Source organism: Neomonachus schauinslandi, chromosome 6 (genome assembly GCF_002201575.2).
Source record: "Neomonachus schauinslandi chromosome 6, ASM220157v2, whole genome shotgun sequence".
NCBI classification, from domain to species: Eukaryota; Metazoa; Chordata; class Mammalia; order Carnivora; family Phocidae; genus Neomonachus; species Neomonachus schauinslandi.
The window spans coordinates 130,810,283-130,816,195 of record NC_058408.1 but is presented as its reverse complement, the minus strand read 5'-3'; the positions used below and the strand labels follow the sequence as shown (position 1 = coordinate 130,816,195).

Sequence of the window (5,913 nt, the reverse complement as noted above, 5' to 3'; positions counted from 1 at the left end):
TTTATTTATTTATTTATTTATTTATTTATTTATTTATTTATTTATTTATTTATTTATTTATTGAAAGAGAGAGAGAGCCCAAGCAGAGGGGAAGGGAGAGAGAGAATCCCAAGTAGGCTCCACACCCAGCATGAGGCCCGACACAGGGCTCGATCTTACAACCCTAAGATCATGACCTGAGCTGAAATCAAAAATCAGATGCTTAACTGAGCCATCCAGGTGCTCCAACTTCCACCTTTACATAATAGCAGACAGTTTATAGGAAAATTCTAGAAAATGTTTATGTAAAGATACTGCCACCTGAATAAATGAGAAGGTTCAATGACTAGACAAGTGACTCCTTCTGCTGAGGAGTGATAATACTAGAAACAGGGGTAAGGATACTGGGAAACACTGAAGAAAAGGTTTTCAAACCCAAAGAGGTGAGATCAGGAGGTCCAGGAGGAAAGAATTGAACGAAACTTGAAATTAGTCTCATCCTAGCACCTAACCAGGATTTGCCTATCTCAAGTGATTGGGCATCAGCTTATCCATCCTGGTTAGGCACTGGATAGAAGTAATTTCAATAAATAGTCACTGAGTATCTACCATGTGTCTGGCACTCAACTAGGCATCAGAATATAGCTATAATTACACAAGAGAGAAATGGGGCCTGCCCGCATGATGTTTAAAGAAAGAAAAGAGACACATTAAATCAATACTTTAAATAGCTGATTATATTTAGAATTTTTAGAAGTTCTATTAAAAAAATAAACAAAAAACCAACACAGGATATAGTTACTTGGCAAGGGAGATACCATGATCACAAAGGTGGTTTTTCAGGGTGAGTCTTATCCACTAGACTCCAAATGTGCTGACCTGTGATTTCCCCAAATGTGGGAAACTCCACCGCATAATTTGTGGTAGTAAGGGACTGCATTTTTGCTTTCCCCTGTTTAGTTCTGGCCAAGGAAAGAACGTTCCATTTTCTGTTTTGGTGTGGGTTTTTGTTTAAGCCTGAGCCCTTGTTGGGTCATTTTTGAAGAAAATTAATTTGTTTAGGAAGCTGAAAACAAACAAACACAGGATATTATGAAAGCACATCAGAGGATGGGGGTTGTTTGGCTGGTCGAAAAACTCAAAGAAAACCCCCCTGAGGAAGTGAATTTTCAAGCCTACAAATGAGTAAGGCTTCGCACAGACTGTTCCCTCTGCCTGGAACTCCTCCCTTCCCTACACATGGCCAAGGACCTAAGGTGGGAGGAAGCCTGATGAAAGCAAAGAGCAGTGAGCTTGGAGGACAGTGATGGAGGAGAACAGGGCCATGGGGTGAGGGGGTCAAGTGGGTCTTAGGAAGATTGTGCCAGGAACTCACACACCACATGAAGTTTGAATTTTATTTTCAGAACAAAGGGAAGCAACTTAAACATTTTAAGCCAAATGAGTAACATGATGAATTTGCAATTTAAAAAGGTGCCCTCTTTTGAGAACAGGGCACTGGTAGAAGAGCAGGTTTGGGACAATTTGAAGATAACCTCATTGGCATCGAGAGCCTGCTATGTGACAAGCAGTGCAGTCTGTGTATAGTTAACTCTCTTAACCTTTGCCTCCACTCCGTGGGGCAGGGATTCAGGGCTGGTTTCATGGGCAAAGTCTCCACACTCAGCTCAGTCAAAAAGTGCCTGACACTCAGAAGGGCTCTACACTGGGGGCTCAAGGCTCTGTGGTGTCTGTCTTGAAATTCCTAGTAATTTGATTATTAACTATATTTTGTAAGCAGAATTCAGTAGGACAATGGAGCATGCATGGGGCCTGGGAGCCTCAGCTCACAAATGGTCTTGCCACCCCAGCCTCTCTGTCTCAGCTGCCTGCTCCCAGCACCCTGGGCCCCACCAGACCTCCCCTACTCTATCCTGGCCCCATGACCACTGACATTCTCACCGCCCTGGGCAGTGACCCAATGGTGCTGGTCTGAAAAGACCTTCATCCCACCATCATCCATTGTCCGGGGCAGGGGCCGCCCCTCCTCCAGCATGTAGGATGGAGCTCAGGCTCATGGTGGCAGCCGTCCCTGCTCACTGCCTGGGGCTGGCAGCACCCCTGTGTGTTTGATGGGTGACCTGTCAAGGACAATCTTCTCACTTACCCTGATTCAGGTAGCAGACATAGTTTAGATTTAGAACTCTGTCTAATGCCTGTTTATGAAATTCTGACCTATAGACAGATAGGATAGATTCTAGATAGATAGATGGAGTTCTAAATCTAAATTATGTCTCATAAGAAAATCTGGAAGCCAATTCACGTGTCAAGGACCTTGGGGATCTTTTTGATGGGAATGATCACATTAATAACATATGAACACTTTTTATATGGCAGACCTAAATCTAAGCTCATCACATGCACTATCTCAATATACTCTATAACTAACCTTAAAATCTGTTGTTACCTCCATTTGACAGATAAAGGGTCAAGTCCTAGAGAATTAAGTAACTTGGCCGAGACAACATGGCTTCATTTGCAGAAATAAGATTTAATACAAATCAAGGTAAATTCCAGGCCACAGCTCATTACCAGCTTGGGCACCAGTTCCCAATCAGCCCGCCTGCCCTTTTACCCAATTGGGAAGAGCAAAGCCAGAGAGCCTAGAAATTTTCCTAAAGTTCTTAGAGGGTAATAATTGGACAATCAATACCAGAACCCTGTCTGTTTCTTAATGCAAAACTCTTTGCTTTATAAATGATAACATCGGAAGCGCTGCATAGCCATTGACCTCGGCTTTATCTGAGAGAATTTCTGCTAACAGGAGTTAAGAACCCACTTTGTCTGTGTTCACAGCATGTAGGGGTGCAAGGTGGAGCCCCTCTTCATTAGTTCACCTTGGGAGGAAGGAGGGCATCTGTAAACCGGCCAGTGAGTGGTACTTCCCAGAGTCCTCTGGGTCCAGAGCAAGTCCCCTGATGAGTGGGACGGCTGGGCTCTCCAGGACCCTCGAGGCAATGCCCTGGCCCAGAAATTGCTGGATGAGTGTGATGTAGCTTTCCTTTCAAGGGCCATGTTGAGGTGAGTACACTGACGAGGAGCTTCTAACCTCTATGCCCTCGTATCGACCCCACCTTCATGTAGACAAGCAAGAATAAACACAAAACAAGTAAACATACAAAACAAATACAAAGGATATAGATCAGGGCTTATGGACCTGTAATAAGTTCCAAAAAGGCCCCATGAATACACCAACTCAACTTGCCATAATCATTCATTCATTCAGTGATTTTTAAAAATATGTATGTTTATGTATTGCCGTTCTACTAGGTATCACACTGTGTTCCGGGTGTTGAGGATTATAGCAGGAAACAGAGCAGAAAATGTAATGCTCTCCTGGATCTGATATTCTAGTTAGGAAGTGACATGATACTTAAATATATAATATGTCTATTGGTGATCAATATCATGGAGAAAAGTAAGCAGATAAACACAAAAAGGAATGCAGGGCAGCAAGCAAAGCACTATTTTCATAGGGGATCAGGGAAAGCTTATCTTTCTGTTCTATTTGGGCAAAAACCTGAAAGCAGTAAAGGGCCAAGCTACCTACTTAGCCAAGGGAAGAAAGCTCCAGAAAGCATTCCAGCAAAGGGCAAAACCCCTGAGGCAAAAGCTTGCTTATCATGTGCAAGGAAGTGTAAGGAGGCCAGTGTGGTTGGAGCAGAATGAACAGGTGCAGGGGAAGAATGAGGCCAGACAGGTGATGGTTATGGGGCAGGGACATCACGTAAAGCTTTGTAGGCCAAAGCAAGGACTTTGCCTTTAACTTCAAGATGGGAAACCACCTGAAGGTTTTGAACACAATGGTCGAGTGATCTGAACAGACTCACCCTGGCCACCGTGCTGGGGAGACACTGACCTAGGTTGGGAGGGGTGAAGGCAGAAGGTGGGGGATCCAGTTTAGAAATGAGGTGATGACCCAAATGAGAAATGACGGTCCACAGGGGTAGTGATGGAAGAGTTGAAAAGGAGGTAGGTTCGGGATCTATCTGAAGGCGGAGCCAACAGGATTTGCTATGGCTGTGAGGAGTAGGAGGAAAAAGGTGATTGCCGGATTTTGGCGTGAGCCTTCAGTGGTGACAGGAATGGATTGTGAGAGTTCAGTGTCGGATGTGTTAAGCTTGAGGTGCCTATTAGATATCAAAAAGGAGATGTTGAGTAGACAGGTTTATATATAGTCTGTGGTTTGGGAGGGAACATCTTGGCTAGAAATAAAAATTTGTAGTTTTTAGCATATTGATGGTATTTAAAGTTGTACCACTGAATAAAATCACACAGGGAGAAATGTACTCAGAAAAAAAAAACATAATTAAAATGTGAATACCATGCTGTATATATTATATACATTTAGGATATTATATGCATAATGTATATGATCTATGCATTAGTTTAAGAAATCATATAATTATCTCTGCAAGGTAGGTGGTATTCATCTCATTTCACAAATGGGAAATGCAGGAAGGTCAAGTGGCTTACCTAAATTAATTCAAGTAGCAAATGACAAAATGGGACTCAGATCCAAGACACCACACTCCTTTAGTACAATGGCCTTGATGACTGTAGGCTCTGAACACCACAGTTTATCCTAAGTGTGTGTTCTTTTCTTTCCTGAGATTGGACGTATTCCTAGGCGCCAGTCCCCTAAGTGCAAAGCATCCGAGAGAAGCTGCAAAAGGATAGTGATCATTGTTTTAACATCTTCAGCCCTCTTTACTGGCAGAATCTTCTCATTCAGTCTCCTGCCTGGCCAAGTATCCAGCAGGGACCTCAAGAAAGGAGGCCATTGGAACTGAATGATTTTGTGGCAGAAGAAAAGGACCATAGAGTTTTATGCACAACCCAAACCTAAATGTTCCTACAGTTTGTAGCTGATGCCAAAAGGCCAGGCTTTGCCCTAGGGGCCGCTGTGAGCAGTGGGATGCAGGGCTGGTAGGAGAATGCCTCTGACCCCCTCGGGACAGGGCCCCTTGGCAGCAGGGTGGCCTCCAGCCCAAGCTCTCCAAGGGTGGCTCCCTCTGCTTCCTAACCTGGACAGCCTGGTGGGATTCTTGTGTTTGGTTCAGTTCAACTTCCTCTCTCTCTTTCCTGAATGCACCAGTTTTTACAGTGTTCACAGATGTTAATTAATGTAGACCTCTCTTCCTGAACAGCCGGGGCGTCTTTAGTGAAGTTATAGATTTTCTTTCTCAATTACTCTGGAGTCACCCCGAGGCTATTAATTTGTGCTATTAGCTGTGGGTGATTTCAAAATCCATATTGATAATGCTGAGGCTGTGGTGGCTGCCTGTTCCATGGGCTGTGGGTAAACAAGCCGTAGCCTCCTCTGTCACCTTTGTTGCAGCCCAGAGTTTTCTGGGAGCCAAGCTGCTCGGGTCATTGTTATAGGAATCCTGTTCCACGGATGACTCGAAGACAACAGCTGGTTTTTATAATGTTTTAAAAAATAGCAATAGTCATAGTGACAATAATGATAAGTTAATATAATAAATTAACAATATTTTGTGGCTAATCATACTAATTTGCATTGACTAATCATTGATTATTTATATCGGTTAGCAATAAAATAATTTTTTTAAAAGATTTTATTTATTTATTTGACAGAGAGATAGAGAGAGAGCACAAGTAGGCAGAGAGAGAGGGAGAAGCAAACTCTCCACTGAGCAGGGAGCCTGACGCGGGGCTCGATCCCAGGACCCTGGGATCATGACCTGAGCCGAAGGCAGCCGCTTAACTGACTGAGCCACCCAGGCGCCCCAGCAATAAAATAATTTTAATAAACAACAATGACAGTTGCTTTTATGATAATTCACTTATGGAGTAACTCCTACCTCCAAGGCATTGTACTAAGCAATTTTTTTTTTCATCAAATCCTCATACTTCTGTAAGAGATGAGAG

The 5,913-nt window shown here is 43.4% G+C and overlaps 1 non-coding gene across 1 annotated transcript; it reads left to right on the top strand.

Annotated features, from left to right (window-relative positions):
• Positions 1-773: 773 nt before the first annotated feature.
• LOC123325246 lies at positions 774-934 on the top strand. Its single transcript, XR_006540343.1, has one exon. It is a non-coding gene; the product is annotated as a U1 spliceosomal RNA (small nuclear RNA).
• The last annotated feature ends 4,979 nt before the right edge of the window (positions 935-5,913 follow it).